This window comes from Mustela erminea, chromosome 18 (assembly GCF_009829155.1).
Source record: "Mustela erminea isolate mMusErm1 chromosome 18, mMusErm1.Pri, whole genome shotgun sequence".
Taxonomy (NCBI): Eukaryota; Metazoa; Chordata; class Mammalia; order Carnivora; family Mustelidae; genus Mustela; species Mustela erminea.
Window position 1 is genome coordinate 43917594 of NC_045631.1, and position 23517 is coordinate 43941110.

At 40.5% G+C, this 23517-nt stretch overlaps 1 protein-coding gene across 9 annotated transcripts in view; it reads right to left on the reverse strand.

Moving 5' to 3' along the window:
- GJC1 (gap junction protein gamma 1) overlaps positions 1-23517 on the reverse strand; it is a 38944-nt gene that overhangs the window by 6807 nt on the left and 8620 nt on the right. The window contains exons 1-2 of one of the 9 annotated variants that reach the window (XM_032321456.1): positions 11750-11789; positions 9537-9646 (exon numbers count right to left, since the gene is read on the reverse strand). The exons of 6 other annotated variants lie outside the window; for them this stretch is intronic. The gene's annotated coding sequence lies outside the window, so the exon portion shown is untranslated. Of the gene's footprint in view, positions 1-9536; positions 9647-11749; positions 11793-23517 lie in introns of those variants that run through there. 2 more of the 9 variants (XM_032321460.1, XM_032321463.1) reach the window with 2 other exon arrangements.

Genomic DNA, 23517 nt, shown 5'->3' on the forward strand with positions numbered 1-23517 from the left:
CAGAGGGAGACAGCATCTGAAGCAGACTCCGTGCTGAGTGTAAAGCCTGACGTGGGGCTTGATCTCATGCGTCTGACATCATGACCTAAGCAGAAACTGAATCAGCCGCTTAACTGACTGAGCCACCCCAACAAGTATCTTTTTAGTAATTATTGCTATGAAAGAATCTCTCAACAGTTCACCATCTCATGTAATAATCTAAGTTCTTTGGGGGAGGAGGAATGGGGTATGTCCCTCAAACCTCATATAAGTTATAAAGCAGTGAAACACACCGGAAGTGAGCACTGCACATTGGCTAAGTTGTGGGGTAGGCCTAGAAAATGGTGAACCCTTAGAACCTGCTTTCCCAGGGGCATTTTTAAGTGCCAAAGCACCCCACACCCACAGCTAGAGTATAAGCAATGCTGTGTTTAGTAACTTAATTTCAGCATCTCATAAAAAGGGGCCTGGGAAATTTTCTTTCTAAAATAACCATGGGCTTCCTAAAATCAATGGCAGCCATCACTATTCTACTAAAGAGTCAACAGATTGGGGCGCCTGGGTGGCTCAGTGGGTTGGGCCGCTGCCTTCGGTTCAGGTCGTGATCTCATGGTCTTGGGATCGAGTCCCGCATTGGGCTCTCTGCTCAGCAGGGAGCCTGTTCCCTCTCTCTCTCTCTCTGCCTGCCTCTCCATCTACTTGTGATTTCTCTCTGTCAAATAAATAAATAAAATCTTTAAAAAAAATTTTTTAAAAAAAAAGAGTCAACAGATTTGATACTCTTTCCAAATTCCTTTCCTTTCCTTGCAAACATTAAAGAGAATGCCTTAAATATCAGACTACACTGCTCCAAGGGTGTGGGGGGGGAGCGGCGGGGAGAGGGAGGGAGGTAATGAGAGAGAGAGAAAATGGAATGAGTAGAAGGGTGGGTTCTGGAATTGCCATTTCTAAGCAGAACATGTCATTACCAAGTGTGGTCTCATTGTGTTCTTGCTCTACTACAGTTCCCTCTCTTCTGCCGTTTTTTGCTCTGCTATCAGAAGCCTAAAATTTAGGACATAGTCTTTTCTGACTTCCCTGTTTCAGCAACCAGACATGGATAAGGAATGGGGAGTGAGAGTTTGTAATTTACCTGTGAATGGCTCTCATGAAAAAGGAAGAGTCATTTCCATACTCTCTATCTATGAAGGGAAGTGACAGAAGAGCATGTGACAAGTGGTGGTGAGAGGAGGGGGATGGCAAATACCTCAAAGTTTCTTGCTAAGAAAGCCCCAACTGACTTACACGTACTTTTGAACTTAATAGCTTTTTGAAAAAATAGATTCTTTATGCTTTTGTTGAATTTATCTATAGACAAATTCTAAGAAACGGTATTAGGTCACAGGAAATGTAAACCTGCATGGCTCTTGCTTTGTACTGTCATCTAACTTATTTATTTATTTATTTATTTATTTATTTATCAATCAGTCAAATTAGGCTCCAGGCTGGGCGTGGAGGCCAAAGTGAATCTTGAACTCACAACCCTGAGATCAGCGTGTGAGCTAAAATGAAGAGTTGGACCCTCATGGGCCCAGGGTCCTGGGATCTAGTCCCACATCGGGTTCCCTGCTCAGCAGGAAGCCTACTTCTCCCTCTTCCTGCTTGTGCTTTCTCTGTCAAATAAACAAACAAACAAATAAATATATTTAAAAAAAATAAAGAGTTGGACCCTTAACCTTCAGAGCCACCATTGTCATCCAACTTTCTAAAAAGATCCTAGCAATTTACTAATGCCTGGCAAAGAACAATTATAATTTCACCTCAACCTCATCAGCACTGTTACGCTACTTCACACAGATGCCAATCGCATTTAAAAATTATGTCAATTTGTATGTTGGTTTTTTTTTTTTTTTTTTTAAATTATAGACAGAGAGAGATCACAAGTAGGCAGAAGGCAGGCAGAGAGAGAGGGGGAAGCAGGCTCCCCGCTGAGCAGAGAGCCTGATGTGGGGCTTGATCCCAGAACCCTGAGATTATGACCCGAGCCGAAGGCAGAGGCTTAAACCACTGAGCCACCCAGGCTCCCCTGTATGTTGTTGTTGTTGGTGTGTTTTTTTTTTTTTAATATTTTATTTATTTATTTGTCAGAGAGAGAGGGAGAGAGAGCGAGCACAGGCGGACACAATGGCAGACAGAGGCAGAGGGAGAAGCAGGCTCCCTGCCAAGCAAGGAGCCCGATGTGGGACTCGATCCCAGGACGCTGGGATCATGACCTGAGCCGAAGGCAGCGGCTTAACCCACTGAGCCACCCAGGCGTCCCCCCTGTATGTTGTTTTTTAAAAGATTTTACTTATTTGTCAGAGAAAGAGGGAGAGAGGCAGGGAGAGGGAGAAGCAGGCTCCCCGCTGAACAAGGTGACTGATGTGGGGCTCAATCCCAGGACCCTGGGATCATAACCCGAGTTGAAGGCAGACACTTAACTGATTGTCACCCAGGTGTCCTGAAATTTTTTTTTAAGATTTTATTTTAAAGTAATTGTTAAACCCAACATGTGGCTCAAACTCACAACCCCAAGATCAAGAGTTGCATGCTCTCCTGAGTCAGCCAGGAGCCCCAGGCGCCCCCCAGTTTTTGGTTTTTGTTTTTGTTTTTTTAAAATATTATTTATTTATTTATTTGATAGAAAGCACAAATAGTCAGAGAGGCAGGCAGAGAGAGAGGAGGAAGCAGGCTCCCCAATGAGCAGAGAGCCGGATGTGGGATGTGGGACTCGATCCCAGAACCCTGGGATCATAACCTGAGCCGAAGGCAGAGGCCTCAACCCACTGAGCCACCCAGGCGCCCCCAGTTTTTGTTTTTAATGTATCAGGACATGGTATCCCATATCCACCCCCCTTCACTGACTATTTCTAGACTTTTGCCCATTTATTTGGAGAATGTATTCTCAACATAGTATAGACAGACATTAACCATCTGACCTTTAATGTAAACACTTCAGTTTATCGTCTTGCTTCAAATTTTCTTATTTTATATAGTCTCATCGATCAATTTCTTGATTAAATTCAAAGGTGGAAAACTTTTTATTTTTTCTAGGACGAATTTTTAAGTAAAGAATACTGCAGGGCGCCTGGGTGGCTCAGTGGGTTAAGCCGCTGCCTTCGGCTCAGGTCATGATCTCAGAGTCCTGGGATCGAGTCCCGCATCGGGCTCTCTGCTCAGCATAGAGCCTGCTTCCCTCTCTCTCTCTCTCTGGCTGCCTCTCCGTCTACTTGTGATTTCTCTCTGTCAAATTAATAAATAAAAAAATCTTTAAAAAAAAAAAAAAAAAAAAGAATACTGAAAAAAAAAAAGAATACTCCAATTTGGGCACCAGGGTGGCTCAGTGGGTTAGAGCCTCTGCCTTCAGCTCAGGCCATGATCCTAGGATCCTGGGATCGGGCCCCCAATCAGGCTCTCTGCTCAGCGGGGAGCCTGCCTTCCCCTCTGCCTGCCTCTCTGCCTACTTGTGATCTCTGTCAAATAAATAAATAAAATCTCAAAAAAAAAAAACAAAAAAAACCCTGCAATTCATGGTAGCCCATAATTCAAAAAGACTCACACACACACACACACAAACACACTAAAGAAAATTATGTTTGCTTATATAACATTTATCGGGCAGAAACCAAATGTGCTATTTTTAGTCCATTTTCCAAATAACTACAGTTACAAATCTACCTTGTCTTGTACTAGAAAACAATTTTCCAAATTAGTTGGCATAAACATGGTAATAAATTACCTAATTCCCTTCCAAATTATTTGTATTTGAAGTTTCTACAGTTATACCCTAATAGGATCAAGTCTAAGTTAACCACATTTTTCTGTAAAAAAAAACCTCACAGGATTTTTGAAGATTAAATACAAAGCATATTACTTGGATTATTCCAGGAGGCAGATTATATGACTAGATCCCTTCTAAAAATGAAGAAGTGAAGTCTAGAAAGCATATAAAAGTTGCCCAAGATCATACAGTTATTAAACTGGTGAAGCTAGGCCTTAACCACTAATAAAGAATTACATTACAGATGAAACTATATATAGGTTTCATGTGAACACAGATGGGAGGAACTAAACCCAATCTTTGGCATCAGAATTAAACTAAATAATAAGGGGCACCTCGGTGGCTCAGTTGTTAAGTGTCTGCCTTCCATTCAGGTCATGATCCCAGGGTCCTGGGATCCAGCCCCACGTCAGGCTCTCTTGGCTTAGGAGGGAGCCTGCTTCCCCCTCTGCCTGCCTCTCTGCCTACTTGTGATCTCTGTCAAAATAAATAAATAAAATATTTTTAAAAAAAGAACTGAAAACTACTAAATGGTTAATAACTGATGATGAGTGGTGAATACAGTATACATACCAATAAACCTTCATACCACCAATCTACCAAAACTTACCAAAGATAAGTTCTACACTGCCAAATCAATGGTCAATTCTCTTATTCAACCTTTTTTAAAAAAAGATTTTATTTATTTGACAGGCAGAGAGGCAGGGAGAGAGAGGAAGGGAAGCAGGCTCCCGATGCAGGGCCCGGACCTTGAGATCATGACCTGAGCGGAAGGCAGAGGCTTTAACCCACTGAGCCACCCAGGCGCCCCTCTCTTATTCAACCTTTTAAGCTATATTTGATATACCTGATCACTCCTTCCTCTCTGAAATACTCCCCGTGCCCCCACACCTGTGGTTTCCCTGGTATCATGGTCCTCTGGCTATTATTTTTCAATTTCCACTTCAGTCTCACTTCTCCTTTGAACACTTCTAAATACATATCCTGATCTTTATCCTATCTTATTGGCCTACCCTCCTCAGTCTTCTTTGTGGGTTCCTCCAACCTGAATTCAAGCTGGAAGTGATGTCACATTTGCTTTAACACCTTCCTTGAATTTTAGACTGGAAATTCAACTGCTACTTGACAACTTCTCTTGGATGTCTAATAGGCACCAAATTTAACATACCCCAAACCAATCCTCCTATCCTCTAAAGACCGACTCTGTCTTCAGTTATCCAAATCTAAGTAAATGCCTCCACCATTCATGTAGTTCCTCTAGCCAAAAACCTTCAAGTCAGCCTCACTCCTTTTATCACTTCAAGCCAAGCTACTAGTAAATCCTATTAATTTTATCTTCAAAATATAACCACAGTCCAACCACTTATTACCACCTGCATGACAACCACTCTGATCCAAGTCACCTTCATTTCTAACAAAGACTACGGTAAAAGCAAAAGTCTTCTTCTTCATTTTTTTTTTTTTTAAAGATTTTTTATTTATTTACTTGACAGACAGAGATCACAAGTAGGCAGAGAGGCAGGCAGAGAGAGAGGAAGGGAAGCAGGCTCACTGCTGAGCAGAGCCCCACGAGGGGCTCGATCCCAGGACCCTGAGATCATGACCCAAGCCGAAGGCAGCGGCTTAACCCACTGAGCCACCCAGGCGCCCCAAAGCAAAAGTCTTCTAACTGGCCTCCTAGCTTATGATCTTATCCCTTTCAAATCTTTCTCCAAAAAGCAACCAGAGTAAAGCTTTAAAAAGTAAGTCAGGGGGCGCCTAGGTGGTTCAGTGATTTGGGCCTTGGCCTTTGGCTCAGGTCATGATCTCAGGGTCCTGGGACTGAGTTCTGTGTTAGGCTCTCTGCTCAGCGGGGAGCCTGCTTCCCCCTCTCTCTGCCTGCATCTCTGCCTACTTGTGATCTCTCTGTCATATAAATAGATAAAATCTAGGAAAAAAAAAATAAAAAGTCAGTCAGATCATTTCCCTTTTCTGCTCAAAACTTTTGGAATAAAACCAAAAATCTTTACCACAGTCTGTAACACCCCCTGTCATACAGCCACAGCTCACTTTCTGGTTGCATACTCCTTCCATTCTCCCTTTTGCTCATTCTGACTCAGGAACACCTGCATCCTATCCTCCTCAGATCATACCTAATATGCCATGCTTTCGTCTCAAGACTTCTACACTTGCTATTTTCACTGCTTTGAACACTGTTTGCATAGCTAGTTGGCAGGACTGTCTCATTCAAGTCTGCTCAAATGTCACCTCCATAATGAAATGTCCCCCAGGGGCAGCTGGTTGGTTCAGTCAGTAGAACATGCTACTCTTGATTTTGGGGTTAAGTTCAATCCTCATGCTGGGCATACTTAAAAAACAAAACAAAACAGGGGCGCCTGGGTGGCTCAGTTGGTTGGACGACTGCCTTCGGCTCAGGTCATGATCCTGAAGTCCCGGGATCGAGTCCTGCATCGGGCTCCCAGCTCTTTGGGGAGTCTACTTCTCCCTCTGACCTTCTCCTCACTCATGTTCTCTCTCACTGTCTCTCTCTCAAATAAACAAATAAAATCTTAAAAAAACAAAACAAAACAAAACAAAACCAAAACAAACAAAAAAACTTAAAAAATAGTAGTAATAAAAAAAGAGACCTCCCCCAGACCAGCCCCTTTACTCTGCTTTAATTTTCTTTATAAGCACTTAACTCTCAAAAAATATATATATTCCTTATTTATAATTTCATTGTTTATAGAATAGAAGCTCTCTGAGGGCAGAATTTTGTTCCTTTATCCCTAGTATCAAAAACCCTATGGCCTGACAAAGGGTGGTAGGTGCTCAATAAGTATCTGTTCAATAAATAAATTCAAACATTTGAAAAAATAAAAATGCTGGTGATAAAATATAGGATACAGGGGTGTCCGGGTGGCTCAGTGGGTTAAGCCTCAGCCTTTGGCTCAGGTCATGATCCCAGGGTCCTGGGATCTCGTCCCGCATTGGGCTCTCTGCTCAGCGGGGAGCCTGCTTCCTCCTCCTCTCTGCCTGCCTCTCTGTCTACTAGTGATCTCTGTCAAATAAATAAATAAAATCTTTAAAAAAAAAAAAAAAATCTTAGAAGAGGGGCTCCTGGGTGGCTCAGTTGGCTGAATGACTGCAATGCAGGCACACCTAATAAAATATTTTTTAGATTTTATTTCTAAGCAATCTCTACACCAATGTGGGGCTCGAATTCACAACCCTGAGATCAAGAACTGCACACTCCACTAACCAGATGCTAACTAGCCAGATGCCCCTTTGTTAAGTCTTTTATAGGTAAAGACCTAATTTTGCTATCATATAAAGAGTTACAAAAAAGAGGGGCGCCTGGGTGGCTCAGTGGGTTAAGCCGCTGCCTTCGGCTCAGGTCATGATCTCAGGGTCCTGGGATCGAGTCCCGCATCCGGCTCTCTGCTCAGTGGGGAGCCTGCTTCCTCCTCTCTCTCTCTGCCTGCCTCTCTGCCTACTTGTGATCTCTCTCTGCAAAATAAATAAATAAAATCTTTAAAAAAAAAAAAAAAAAAAAAGAGTTACAAAAAAGAAAAACAACAACAAAAAAAACCCAACAACGACAACAACAAAAAAAACCAACCCAAACTTACAAACAAAAAACCCCATCCATCAATCCAACAGAAAATAGGCAAGGTACACAAACACACATTCCATGGCAAAACCCCCTATAAGTTCGCCTTAAAAAAGATGCACAACATGGATGAACCTTGAAAAAATAAAGCTAAGTGAAATAAGTCAAACACAAAAAAGTCAAACTTTATAGGATTCCATTTCTATGAAATGCAAATCCAGAGACAGAAAGATTAGTAGTTGTCTGAGGCTTTGAGAAATAGAATGTGACTATTAATGGACACAGGGGTATCTCTTTGGGATGATGAAAATTTGACAGGGGTGACAGCTACACAACCTTCTGAATACACTAAAAAATCACTGAACTGTACACCTTAAAAGGATGAAATGTAAGGCATGTGAATTATATCTCTAAAATAAAACAAACTACTTTGAGATATAATTCTTCTATCATGTTGATAAAAATAAAACAGTTGGGGAGGCTATGGAGAAATAGATTTCTCATACATCATTGATGGGAGTGGTATAACTTCTGATGGCAAATTGGCAAGATCCAACAAAAGTATAAACACACCCATCCTTTGACCTATAATCTCACTTTTGGGAATAATCACATTATTTTTATAATGGACTCAAATGTCCACTATCTAGCAATGGTTAAATTCACTATGGTCTATCTACACAAATAAGGAAGAATGCTCTCCCTGTATAGAAAGACATTCAAGACATTTAATCAGTGGAAATAGCAAGGTAAGTAAGTATATATTAAGGCATGCCTTTTATGTAGAGAGGAAAAAAAATTCCAATGTGTTTTTCCTTTTCTTTCTATAAAGACACACAAGGGGGCAATGGGCTGGCTCAGTTGGAAGAGCATGGGACTCTTGATCCTGGAGTTGTAGTTTCGAGCCCCACACTGGGTGTAGAGAGTACTTAAATGAATAAACAAACTTAAAAAAAAAAAAAAAAAAAAGGCTTACAAGGACATAAAAAAAAAAAACCAACAAAAGTACGAGAGTAAGGAGGACACGGTAGAATCAACACTTTTGATTATATATCTTTTTAATTTTTATTTTTTAAATCTTTTAAGAAAGATTTTATTTGAGAGACACACACAGAGACAGAGAGAGAGCAGTGGGAGGGGTAAACAGAGAAGCTGACTCCTCACTGAGCAGGGAGCCCAATGCTGTACTTGATCCCAGGACACTGGAATCAAGTGTGATCCCAGGACACTCAGCTGAAGGTAGACGCTTAACCAACTGAGCCACCCAAGTGTCCTATATATCTTTTAAAAAAAAAAAGATTTACTTAAGGGAGAGAGTGTGTGTGCAAGCGAGCACAGGTAGGGGCAGAGAAAAAGGGAGAAAAATCTCAGATTCCCTGCTGAGGGTGGAACCCAACATGGGGCATCAACTCAGACCCCGAGATCATGACCTGAGCTGAAACAAGAGTCAGTCTCCAACTGACAGAGCCACTCAGGTGCCCCTATGCATCCTTTAATATTGTCTTGTTTTTTTTTGAACTAAATGAATATATTAGCTTTTAAAAGAAAATACCTCTAAAGGCATTCCGTGCCCTATAGAATAAAGTCTGCTTGAGATTTAAAAAAAAAAAATTCTTTTGTAACTTTTTAACAAATTCTTCTTCAAAAACCTCAATGTTTTGTGTTCATCTTAATGTGTTTTACTTCAAATTGAAGAAATTCATTATTTGTATTAATTCACACTATGCACTTTCATATATGAATTGTTATGATTTGTTGTTTCCTCTATTAAATCCACTTCCCCCAAGGCACCTGGGTGGCTCAGTCAGTTAAGTGTCCGCCTCCCCACGCGGCCTCTCACACTCCCCCTGCTTGTGTACTTTCTTTCGTTGTGTCTCTCTCTAATAAATAAAAATAAATAAATAAATTTAAATCTCTGCTCATTGACTTTTCCTCAACCTTAAGTATTCTCTTCTCCCACCCTGAGATCACGAGTTTCACGCTCTACCAATTAAGCCAGGCAGGCAACCCTCCTCCGCTTTAAAATGTCTTTCCACAATTTATTACCTGGAAAAATTTCATCCTTTAAGATCTAATCAAAGGTCACTTAAAGTTTCCTTGACCTCCTCAATCAACCAACCCCCAAAGCCCATAATAATTCTTCATTCCCACAGTACCAGGACTTACTCTATTAAATCAACATTAGTGACACTGGTTTCTTCTGCTGGAATAGGAGTTCCTTGAAGTCTGGAAAGTCTGTTTCTTTAAAATTTTCTGGACACTTAGCTCCTAGTATGCTGCCCAGGACACAAAAAGCACTCAATGAATGTGTGCTATATTAAACAGAAGATTTGAATGAATATGTATTAAGTAGAAAATGTAAATCATGTTCACGGATACAATCATATTTCAGGACAGAATACAATGAATAGTATAAAAGTACGAAACGTGAAAATACTTAGAGAAGGAAGTGCCTGGGTGACTCAGTCGGCTAAGTGTCTACCTTTCACTCAGGTCATAATCCCAGGGTCCTGGGATGGAGCCCTGAATCAGGTTCTCTGCTCAGTGGGTAGCCTGTTTCTCCCTCTCCCTCTGCCTGCTGTACCCCATCCTTGTGCTTGTTCAAGTCAAACAAACAAACAAACAAGATCTTAAACAAAACCAAAAACCAAAACCAAAAAAACCTCAGAGAAGGGAAAGAGATAATTTTTTTTAGAGATTTTATTTATCTGACACACAGAGAGAGAAATCACAAGAGGGCAGAGAGGCAGTGTGTGCGTGTTTACAAGAAAAGGTCAACTTTTTTGCCCACTCTCTCTTCAAAAATTCTAAAGCTTTTGATCTGTATTACCAAATTACCCCTCCAAAAAGCTGGTGCCTACTTATATCTCCACTACTAGAGTATGAGAATGCTGGTTTCCTCACTCCCTCACCAATAATTTCTATATATATATATATATATATATATTAAAGATTTTATTTATTTATTTGACAGAGATCCCAAGTAGGCAGAGAGGCAGGCAGAGAGAGAAAGAGGAGAGGAGGAAGCAGGCTCCCCGCTGAGCAGAGAGCCCAATGTGGGGCTTGATCCCAGGACGCTGGAATCATGACCTGAGCTGAAGGCAAAGGCTTAACCCACTGAGCCACCCAGGTGCCCCAATTTATATATATACATATATATATATATTTTAAAGATTTTATTTATTTATTTGACAGAGATCACAAGTAGGCTTTAACCCATTGAGCCACTCAGGCGCCCCTTAATATATTTTTTAAGAAACAAAGTTTGGGGGCGCCTGGGTGGCTCAGTGGGTTAAGCCACTGCCTTCGGCTCAGGTCATGATCTCAGGGTCCTGGGATTGAGTCCCGCATCGGGCTCTCTGTTCGGCAGGGAGCCTGCTTCCCTCTCTCTCTCTCTCTGCCTGCCTCTCCGTCTACTTGTGATCTCTCTCTATCAAATAAATAAATAAAATCTTTAAAAAAAAAAAAAAAGAAAGAAACAAAGTTTGGGTTAATAGGAGTTTAAATTGGGGCACCTAGGTGGTCCTGGGATAGAGTCCACATCAGGTTGCCTGGCTTCTCCCTCTGCCCTGCCATGAACCCTGCTTGTTCACTCGCACTCTCTCTCTCTCTCTGACAAACAAATAAATAAAATCTTAAACAAAAAACCCATAAGATACATCACATCACCCATCAGAATGTATATCACAGAACAAGAAAAGAGCAAGTGCTGACAAAGCTGTGGAGAAAGTGAAACCTTTGCTGGGAATCTAAAATGGTGCAGCTGCTACAGAGAAAACAGTATGGTTATAATTTCCTCAAAATATTAAATATACAACTACCATATGATCCAGCAAATCTCCTTCTGGGTATATACCCAAAGAAACAAAAGCAGGGACTCAAACAGATTCTGTATACTCATGTTCACGGAATTATTAACAAGGGCCAAAAAAGGTAAGAAGCAACCCAAGTGTCCACTGCCAGATGAATAAACAAAACAGGACATTTCGTTAATATACAATGGAATGTTCTTCAGCCTTGAAAGGAAGGAAATTCTGACACATGGATGAAGCTTGACAAAATTATGCCAAGTGAAAGTCAGTCACAACAGGACAAATGTTATATGATTCCAGTTACATGAAATAGCTACACTAAGCAAATTCATAGAAACAAAACAAAATGGTGATTGCCAGGAGCTGAGAGGAACAGGGAACTATATTTAATAGGTATAGTTTCTGTTGGTAAGATTCAGAAGTTGGGGAGATGGTTGTATAATGATGTAAATTTACTTAATGCCACAGAACTATACACTTAAAAAAATGGGTAAAATGATAAATTTTATGTTAAGTATATTTTACCATAATAAAAAAGGATAAAAAAAGTTTTAGACGATGGGGCACCTGAATGGCTCAGTCAGTTAAGCATCTATCTTCAGCTCAGTTCATGACTCCAGGGTCCTGGGATCCAGCCTAAGTTGGGCTACCTGCTCAGTGGGGAGCCTTCTTCTTCTTCCTCTCCCTCAAATAAATAAATAAAATCTTAAAAAAAAAAAAAAAGTTTTAGACTAAAATTCATTCACTCAATTGGTATTCACCTACCATCAAGAAGCTTGCAATCCAGCAGTTTATAAGAAATTTACACTTTTTAAAAAAACTACAGTTGTATTCAAGAGATAGTTAATATACAGTTATATAAATAAAAAAATTTTTAAAAATACAGTTACATATGCCAAGCAACAAAGGAGTAGCAGAAGCTAACTAGAATCATCTGTTAAAGTTTAAACATTTTAGAGTATAGTAACACTACAGGGAAACACTTTACTTTTCAGTTTATCTGATTCATTTTTTCCACTGCAAGCTCTTTATTATTATGTTGGCCACAAAAAACAACTGTTAATCTAAAAATATCACTTTAATATATATATATCTTTGGAAAGGACTCTCTAGTACTCATGTTAAAAAAGCTCCCAAGGGTTCCAGATCAATAATTAAAAAACCCAGTAACTTGTCCCTTGTCAATTTTTAGTCTTACTAAACTATTATAACCAGGAAATTTAAAATTTTAAAGTAGGTAGTGCTATTCTAAATGTTTTGCAAATCCAAAAACGAAGTCCAAATGGATCAGAGCCAAGCTTTAATCTCCTTCTAATTAAAAAAAAAAAAAAACCCAAACCTATCATAAGCCAGATTTTAAAATCTTAGTTTCTTTTTAAAATAAAAAAAAAGTCCAGGATGAACTAAAATTAATTTTCTAGAATAGTCATTCCTAATGTTGAATTTTATGAAACCAAGATGAAGTAAGCACTGAACTAGGAGCCAAGAGATTTTAACAGGCGCTTCAGGAGTATTTCTTTCCATTTTTTCATTTGTAAAATAAGTGGAGAATATCAGATAATTTCTAAGGTCCTGGCTATTAACACTTGATGAAAATCACCTCAGGCAGAATAAAAATTAAAAAACAAAAAACAAAAACAAAACCAAGCCAACCATCAAATTATGTGGAATTCAGAACTCTAGGGAGCAAGAAAGAGGTGAACTAACTGCAGTGAAATTAACAATGATAAGATGTCAAAGTGTCAAGAAGGCACTTCCCCAACAAGTCATCCCAGAAAATCTGTGGTTAAATCAAGCTAAAAGATTTCAATACCGACTCACCATGATTCTAAAATATTAACTATCTGGGTATCCCGGGTCACAAGCTGAGCAATCCACTAAGAATCGTGCTAGTGACTCACACTCCTGAATGAGACTGCTTTATGTACAGAGACAAGGAATCAATTAAAGGGTTTACAATGAAGTTTTGTTCAACTGGAAATGTTTTAAGTGGAAGTTAATTCTGCATGAGCGGTAATAGATGTTTAATAACTAGCTAGTGACAATTTCCAAGCAAAAGCATTATGGCAGTTCACTAGCAAACAGTAATCTATGTATTACAAACATAAAAACTTGTTTTCAAAAGAGCTCTTGGCTATGGACAGTATTTGAGAAACACAATATAATTTGTTGTGAGTCGAATTATAAAACCTAGTAGAGAGAATGTAGTTTGAAATCTTGGCTCTGTTAACCAACAAGGACACAAAATACATCACTGTGGGCTGAAGTGTCAATTTGTGCTGGCAAAAAGCCACTCTATTTGAATCTAAGAACCTTCAGGAACCAGCTGGAGAAGTATGAGTAACCTGGGAATAATGCATTCATTCACATCCTAAGTGGTACTATCTTCATGTAAAAAAGGACAGTATTGGTACACTTGCCCAAAACAGCTTGAGTTTAGGTCAAATCAACTGTCTGAATAATAATCACTCTAGGAGAATGAACACCTCTAAGACAAAACAAAAAATGTGTAGCATTTCCAGTATGACTAGGTTCACAGCATAAAATTTGAAAAAAAAAAACAAAAAAACAAAAACAAAAACCCACAAAAAAAACCCTATCATCCACTAATGGTGAGGGCAGTCTGGTATAACTTCTCTGGAAGGTACTGTGGTTAATACTTACTGGGAACTTTAAAGTGTTTACATTCTGGGGTGCCTGGCTGGCTCAGTCAAAGAGCATGCGACTCTTATCTTGGGGTAGTGGGTTCAAGCCCCACGCTGGGTACAGAGACTACGCCTGGGTGGCTCAATGGGTTAAGCCGCTGCCTACGGCTCAGGTCATGATCTCGGGGTCCTGGGATGGAGTCCCACATCGGGATCTCTGCTCAGCAGGGAGCCTGCTTCCCTCTCTCACTCTCTGCCTGCCTCTCTGCCTACTTGTGATCTCTGTCTGTCAAATAAACAAATAAAATCTTTTTTTTTTTTTTAAGATTTTATTTATTCATTTGACAGAGAGATCACAAGTAGGCAGAGAGGCAGGCAGAGAGAGAGAGAGGAGGAAGCAGGCTCCCCGCGGAGCAGAGAACCCGATGCGGGACTCGATCCCAGGACCCTGAGATCATGACCTGAGCCGAAGGCAGCGGCTTAACCCACTGAGCCACCCAGGCGCCCAACAAATAAAATCTTAAAAAAAAAAAAATCGTTAAAAAAAAAAACAGAAAAAAAGAAGAAACTATTAAGTTGTTTATATCCTTTGATCAGTAACTTCACATCTAGTAATTTATCCAAAATAAATGACCAAAAATAAGACAAATTTTATGCAATTTAGGATATAACCTCATGACAAAATACTGCACAACTACTATAAATATTGTTTTAGAGTAGAAATCACAAAATTCAAATGTATACAATTATCTAAAGACAAAAAAATAGACTAGTGGTTGCCTAGATCTGAAAGGTATGGGACAGGGGGAAACAGGGAGTGATCCCTAGTAAGTAGGGGGTTTCTTTTTGGACAATGAAAATATTCTAAAATTAAATTGTGCCATGGCTCCCCAACCCTGTTAATACACTGAAAATTTTGAATTGTACACTTTAAATAGGTTACTGTACAGGGTATGAGTTATATCTCACTCAAGCTATTTAAGGTATTTTTTAAACATCTAGATACCAGTGAGGAGATGAAAGTAACCAAAATAGGAAAATAGGGCCTGGAAAAAATACCAGCCAAAGTGGGGGCTTACTGCTTATAAGCTACAGCTATGGAGCTACCAGATGGTTATATCCTCTTTTTTTTTTTTTTTTTAAATTTATTTATTTGGGGCGACTGGGTGGCTCAGTCGTTAGGCGCCTGCCTTTGGTTCAGGTCATGATCCCAGAGTCCTGGGACTGAGCCCCGCATCAGAATCCCAACTCAGTAGGAAGTCTGCTTCTCACCTTCCCACCCACCCTGCTTGTGTTCTCTCTCACCATCTCTCTCTCTGTCAAATTAATACACAAAATCTTAAAAAAAAAAAAAAAAGATTTATTTTTTGGGGGGAGAGCATGCTCGCGTGCAAGTGCGGGAAAGGGCAGAGGGAGAGACTCTTCAAGTAGACTGCCTGCTCAGCAAGGAGGACAACCTGGGGCTTGATCTAATAACCCATGAGATCCTGATCGGAGCCAAAACCAAGAGTCAGAGGCTCAACCAGCTGAGCTACCCAGGCACCTCAAGGCTTTCATATCTTTGACCTGGATGTTTATGTCAAGTCTGATTTTTTACAATTTTTTTTTAAAAATATTTTATTTATTTATTTGACAGAGAGAAATTACAAGTACACTGAGAGGCAGGCAGAGAGAGAGAGAGAAGGAAGCAGGCTCCCTGCTGAGCAGAGAGCCCGATGCGGGACTCGATCCCAGGACCCTGAGATCATGACCTGAGCCGAAGGCAGCGGCTTAACCCACTGAGCCACCCAGGCGCCCCTACAATTTTTTTTTTTTTTAAAGATTTTATTTATTCCTTTGACAGAGACAGATCAGAAGTAGGCAGAGAGGAAGGCAGAGAGAGGAGGAAGCAGGCTCCCTGCCAAGCAGAGAGCCCGATGCGGGACTCGATCCCCGGACCCTGAGATCATGACCTGAGCTGAAGGCAGAGGCTTTAACCCACTGAGCCACCCAGGCGCCCCTTTTACAATTTTTTAAAATTAAATTATTTTAAAGATTTTGTTTGAGAGAGAAAATACCAGCACAAGCAGGGGGAGGCAGAGAGAGAAGCAGACTCCCCACCGAGCAGGGAGTCTAATATGGGACCCTGGGATCATAACGGGAGTCAAAAGCAGACCCTTAACTGAAAAAGCCATCCAGCTGCCCTGATTTTTTTTTTTTTTAATTTTTGACTGAAGTGGAAAATAACTAGAGAAAGGTGTATAAATGTAAGCATGAAGTTCAGTGAATTGTCACAAACCGAACATACGCCTGTAACCAGCACTAAAATCAAGAACATTACCATCCACCTACAGCCACAATCATACCTAAGGGAAACCACCATCCTTCCTCCAACAGTATATGTAAGTTTAGCCCAGGGATAGTTGTTTGTTTTAAGAGACTGTCCTATGAACTTTGGGTGTTCTGCAGCATTCCTGGTCTCTTCCAGTTGTGGCAACCAAAGATGTCTCTACACATTGCCAAATCCCCCTTGGGGTACAATATTATACCACAACCACATTAAGACCCACTTGTTTACCTGTTCTTGAACTTAATGTAAATGAAATCATACAAAATGGGCTTTCTTGTATCAGAATCAAAAAGAATATAATCTTTTGTGTCTGACTTCTTTTGTTCAGCATCTATTGAGAGTCACCAATTTTACTAAACCTAAAGCTCTAGTCCGTTCACTCTTCTCTTTACTATATTACTATTGTGTGAATGTATCACAATGTATCCATTCTACTGCTGATGGGCATTTAAGCAGTTTCCAGTTTTGAATATTATGAATAATGCTACTATGAACATTCCATGTATGTCGTCTGGTGAATCCGTGTATGAATTCCTGTTGAATACCTAGAAGCAAACTGTCATGTCAGCTTCCATAGGTTAGTACTTTTCCAAAGAGGGTTGTATCAATTCACATTATTTCTTGTCTCCTTTTTGTTCACGTCAGCAACTAACTATAATATATATAAATTACTATATATTATAAAATATATATTATATATTTTTTGCAGGGGAGGGGAGATGCAGAGCAAGAGAGAGAATCTTAAGCAGGCTCCATGCCCAGTGCAGAGCCTGATCTCAAAACCCTGAGACCAGGGGCGCCTGGGTGGCTCAGTGGTTAAGCCTCTGCCTTCGGCTCAGGTCATGATGTCGGTGTCCTGGGATCAAGCCCCGCATCGGGCTCTCTGCTCGGTGGGGAGCCTGCTTCCCTCCTTCTCTCTGCCTGCCTCTCTGCCTACTTGTGATCTCTGTCTGTCAAATAAATAAATAAAAATCTAAAAACAAAAACAAAAAAGACCCTGAGACCATAACCTGAGCCAAAATCCAGAATTGGACACTTAACTGACTGTACCACCCATGTAACCCAACATTTAAATACTATGGAGTCAGATAATCTTATTGGCTGAATAAAGCCTGTCAATTGGTGACCTGTTTAAAAAGAATATTTCATCATGTGGGAAAATGCTCCTATGTAGCAGAGACAAAAACCAACCAAACAAAAACCCTCCAGTAATAATATGTCTGAATGGAAATACAGCAACATTGACAATGGCCTTTGAACAATTTCTATTTGCTTTTCCATATTTTCTATAACAAACATGTAATAAAGGAATTGGAAAAGCTTTTTTCTATGCAACAAAAGCCCTGAAGGAAATTTAAAAAGTAGGTCAGGGCACAAATTTCATATTTGCACACATTCATAAAGACCTAATTAAGTAATGGGTATATCACAGAAAAGTGTTAACTATCTCATAAAACCTTTGATACAGTTACTACACCCCCCTGCAGAAAGGGGTCCAAGACAGAATTTGCGTAAAATTCCACTCCAGAGTAAAACAGTGTCTAGAAGGTAATTCGTAATTTGTAAGGATATATCAAAAGATAGCACTATTCTTTTTTTTTTAAGTTTTTAAAAAAGTTTATTTATTTAAGCAATCTCTACATCCAACATGAGGCTCAAACTCATGACCCTGAGATCAAGCGTCAGGTGCTCTACCAACTGAGCCAGCCAGGCACCCCAGAAGACTAGTATTCTGACATGATGTCGTATATCACAGCTTACTATATCATAATATTGCTCTTTACATTCCTTTAGAAACACTATAAAATCATTAAGGGGTGCCTGGGTTGCTCACTTGGTTGGGTGTCTGACTTCAGCTTGGGTCACAATTTTGGAGTCCTGGGATGGAGCCCCGTATCAGGTTCACTGTTCAGCAGGGAGTCTGCTCCTCCCTCTCCCTCCAAGCCTTCCCCCTGCTCATGCTCCCTCTCTCTCTCTCAAATAAATAAATAAATAGATTTTAATATGGTTCAGAAGCAACATGGAAAATTAACATATCCAACAGTCCCTTTAAATATACAGTTGTTGCCATTGCTATCTGCTTATTGAATGTCTGCTACTGAGTATTTGGAAAGAGCTACCTTATTTGGGGAAATTATTATTAAAATGCCACCCAAACTTAATCAGTCTCCATTATTTCTTTTTTAAGATTTTATTTATTTAAGAGAGCGGGATAGCAAGTGAGCATGCACAGGAGCAGGGAGAGGAACAAGCAGACTTCCTGCTGGCTTGGTCCTAGGACCCCGAGATGGTGACCCAAGCCGAAGTCAGCTGCTTAACCAACCAAGCCACTCAGGCGCCTCCCAGTCTCTATTATAAGTGAGTTCTAGTAAATCTTTATTTGACATGTGAAAATGTTATAAAACTCATACTTTCTGGGGGCGCCTGGGTGGCTCAGTGGGTTAAGCCGCTGCCTTCGGCTCAGGTCATGATCTCAGGGTCCTGGGATCGAGTCCCGCATCGGGCTCTCTGCTCAGCAGGGAGCCTGCTTCCCTATCTCTCTCTCTCTGGCTGCCTCTCCATCTACTTGTGATTTCTGTCAAATTAATAAAAAAACAACAACAACAAAAAAAAAAAACAACAAAAAAAAAAACTCATACTTTCTGTCCTAATCACTCCACTTCATTTTTTTCCCCTTCATATCAAGGATTCTTCTGGTGGGCTAAGAATATGCCCATGAGATTCAGTATAAACCCAAGAGATTTCTCCTGAGAGAAAATACTAAATGCTAACATGCTGATTATTTAAAACAAAATCATCTATTACTTTAGGGCTTTGAAGATTAGCTAAACTGGAATCTAATAAGACCACTATTCTGAGCACAGATTTCATCTCCCATTTTCCTACCTCAAAAAACCATGCCAGGGGTGCCTGGGTGGCTCAGTGGGTTAAAGCCTCTGCCTTTACCTCGGGTCATGATCCCAGGGTCCTGGGATCGAGACCCACATCGGGCTCTCTGCTCAGCAGGGAGCCTGCTTCCTCCTCTCTCTCTGCCTGCCTCTCTGCCTACTTGTAGTCTCTGTCTGTCAAATAAATAAATAAAATCTTAAAAAAAAAAAACAAACATGCCAGTATGTATGTAATTTCAAACCACAAAGAAAAAACAAAACAAAACAAGACAAAAAAACAAAAAAACCAACAGTTTTCTGTGGCACATAAATAAAATACAGCAGGGAATTTTTTCTTTTCTTTTTAAAGTAAGCTCTAGGGGTACCTGGGTGGCTCAGTGGGTTAAGCCTCTGCCTTTGGCTCGGGTCATGATCTTAGGGTTCTGGGATCGAGCCCAGTATCGGGCTCTCTGCTCAGTGGGGAGCCCGCTTCCCCCTCTCTCTGTCTGCCCCTCTGCCTACTTTGTGATCTCGCTCTCTCTGTCAAATAAATAAATAAAATCTTTAAAAAAAAAAAAAAATCAAGGGTTGCATGCCTCACTGACTGAGCCAGCCAGGTACCCATAGGAAATAAACTTCTATTAAGAGCATTCTGGGGGCGCCTGGGTGGCTCAGTGGATTAAAGCCTCTGCCTTAGGCTCAGGTCATGATCCCACAGTCCTGGGATCGCGCCCCACACTGGACTTTCTGCTCAGAAGGGAGCCTGCTTCTGCCTGCCTCTCTCCCTACTTGTGATCTCTCTCTGTCAAATAAATAAATAAAATCTTAAAAAAAAAAAAAAAAAAAAGAGCATTCTAGTGGGGTTTTAGTCTGTTATGCACCTGCCTTCTGGAAGGTCATGATCCCAGGGTCCTGGGATCAAGCCTCATGTGGGGCTCCCTCGGTGGGGAGTCTGCTTCTTCCCCTCCCTCTGCCCTTTCCACAAGCTAGTACTCTCTCTCTCTCTCAATTAAAAAAAAAAAAAAAAAAAAAAAAAGCATTCTACTATGGGTTCCAAATGCTAAGATGGGGGTGGTGCTGGCTGGTGGAGCCTGGGACTCTTGATCTTGGGATAGTAAGTTTGGGCCCCACACTGGGTGTTGTAGAGCTTTTTAAAAAGAAATGTAAGGTTGATTTAAATTTCTCCCTGAACTAGTAACCATAATGAACTGGTAATCAAAATAAATCTAATCAGTAGAATGCTTTGCAAGGTATGTATATATAATTTCCTCCCCAGGACACATCTCAATCATAAACATATTTTGCCACCCTCTTTTCTGAGTTCAAGTAATAGGATACAACGGCTTCAGATACACAATTCAGTAAAAGAACCGAGATGCTCCCCCAATTCCTAACAATCTTTCCAAACTCAAAAAACAAAACAAAACAAAAACCAACCAACCAAACAAAAAAAACCCTATTCCTAAGTAATTCTGAGAAACGCACATCTGCTTGACCTGCTCAACCTACAATAAATACAAAGCTTTCACACTACTAAATTGGAACATTAAGGTCAAAGCAAGCTAGTTGAGTCAGACACACAAACAACAAATTCCCCTTCAGAAAGTATTATACGGTTTCTCTCATGAAACATTCTTTATTTTTTTTTTTAAAGATTTTATTTATTTATTTGACAGAGAGAGATCACAAGTAGGCAGAGAGGCAGGCAGAGAGAGAGAGGGGAGGAAGCAGGCTCCCTGCTGAGCAGAGAGCCCGATGCGGGACTCGATCCCAGGACCCTGAGATCATGACCTGAGCCGAAGGCAGCGGCTTAACCCACTGAGCCACCCAGGCGCCCATGAAACATTCTTTATACAAATCTAGATAGGCTAGTCAATCAGGTCTCTTAAAAAGAGATCCCAAGGGGTACCTGGCTGGCTGAGTCAGAAGAGCATGCGGACTCTTGATCTTGAGGTTGTGAGTTGGAGCCCCATGTTGGGTGTAGAGATTACTTAAAAATAAAATCTAGGGCGCCTGGGTGGCTCAGAGGGTTAAACCTCTGCCTTTGGCTCAGGTCATGATCTCAGGGTCCTGAGATAGAGCCCCACACTGGGCTCTCTGCTCAGCGGGGAGCCTATTCCCCGCCCTTCTGTCTGCCTCTCTGCCTACTTGTGATCTCTCTCTGTCAAATAAATAAAATTGAAAAAAAAAATTTTTGTAAATGCTTTGAAGACTGAAAACTGGGCACCTGGGTGGCTCAGTTGGTTAAGCAACTGCCTTTGGCTTGGGCCATGATCCCAAGATCCCGAGGTTGAGCCCTGTATCCAGCTCCCAGCACAGCAGGGAGCATGCTTCTTCTCCCTCTCCCTCTGCTGCTAACCCCTGCCTGTGTTCTCCTGCTCTTTCTGTCAAATAAATGAATAAAAAAATCTTAAAAAAAAAAAAAAGCTTAAAATATTACATATTCTTAGATACAAAAGCCATCATAAGATATTAGTTTTCCTTAAACTGATCTAAGATGTAATGTAATCTTGATTTCTAAAAATGCCAATCAGATTTCTTAGGAAGCAGACAACCTGATTCTAAATTTAACGTGAAGGGGTGCCTGGCTGACTCAGTCAGAAGAGCATGTGGCTTTGATCTGGGGGTCGTGCATTTGAGCCCACATAGGGTGTTGAGATTCCTTAAAAAAATAAACTTAAATAAATCAAATAATGAATAAACACATTTAATATGAAAAATAAAGTTAAGAATGGTTGGGAACTTTTTCTTTTTTTTTGAGATTTAATTTACTTATTTGACACAGAGAGAGACAGCCAGAGAGGAAACACAAGCAGGGGGAGTGAGAGAGGGAGAAGCAGGCTTCCCGCTGAGCAGGGAGCCTAACGTGGGGCTTGATCGCAGGTCGCTGTGATAATGACCAGAGCCAAAGACAGTAGCTTAACAACTGAGCCACCCAGGCGCCCCCATTTGGGAACTTTTCTTAAAGAGTAAGAAGGGCACACAAGCTTCTCTAGATATAGATTATAAAACTAATCATTTTAAAAGGTGGAACTGGCAAAAAGATTAACAGATCAATGGAATGGAACATAACACAAAGTCCAGAAGATCAAAATACAACTGGAAATGTAATGTATGATAAGGTGGCATTTCAAAGCAATGGACAAAACATGGAATATTTAATAAATTGTAATAAACTACCATAGGTAGCTCTCTGGAAAAAATTAAAGTTGGGTTTTTAAATTCCAGATGACGGGCACCTGGGTGGCTCAGTTGTTAATCGTCTGCCTTGGCTCAGGTCATTATCCCAGGGTCCTGGGATACAGCCCTGCATGCGCTCCCCACTCAGTGGGAAGCCTGCTGTCCTTCTCCCACTCCCCGGGCTTGGGTTCCCTCTCTCGCTTTCTCTCTCTCTTGTCAAATAAATAAATTCCAGATGAATCAAGGATTTAAAATTAAAAACAGGACCCCTGGGTGGCTCAGATGGTTAAGCATCTGCCTTCAGCTCAGGTCATGATCCTGGGGTCCTGGGATGGAGCCCCACAGTGGGCTCCTGGCACAGAGGGGAGTCTGCTTCTCCCTCTCCCTCCCTATGCTCTCTCTTTGTATCTCTCTGTCTCAAATGGATAAATAAAATCTAACATAAAAAAAAATAAAAAAAAATTAACATGTACGGAGGGCTTACTAATACGCCAAGCACACCTTTAAAGAAATAAAAATTAAATTAAATTAAAAACAATGGCAGTTAGAAAAAGCCATGGACATTTTTTCCCCTTGATAATCTGAGTAGAGAAGACTTCTAAAATGATACAAAAACCTAAAGGTCAAATGAAAGAAATGATAAATTCAATTATCCAGTGTAATTTTTGGAAAGCAAAAAAAAAAAAAAAAACCTGTAGAAAACTCAAAAGATATACTGAATGCTTAAAATGATTTGCAGCTCTCAGAATAAAAGGCTTTATTTCTCTAACACATAAAGAACTCTAACATCAATAATAAAAAAGGGTGCCTGGGTGGCTCAGTGGGTTAAGCCTTTGCCTTCGGCTCAGATCATGATCTCAGGGTCCTGGGACTGAGACCTGCGACGGGCTCTCTGCTCAGCGGGGAGCCTGCTTACCCCACCCCCAACCGCCTCTCTGCCTACTTGTGATCTCTTTGTCAAATAAATAAATAAAATCTTTATAAAATAATAATAATAATAAAGACCACTCAATAGAAAAATGTGCAATGGATAGAGAGAGGTCTCAGAAAAAGAAATATAAATTTTTTAAAAAAAGATTTTATTTATTTGAAAGAGAGACAGTTAGTGACAGAGACAGCGAGAGAGAGCACAAGGGGGGAGAAGAGAGAGAAGCAGGCTCTCACTAAGCAGGGAGCCCCACATGGAGGTTGATCCCAGGACCCTGGGATCATGACCTCAGCCAAAGCAGATGCTTAACCGCCTATGGTGCCCCAGAAATAGAAATGTTTTTTAAGGATATGAGAAGATATATAATTATCACTTGTAATTAAAGA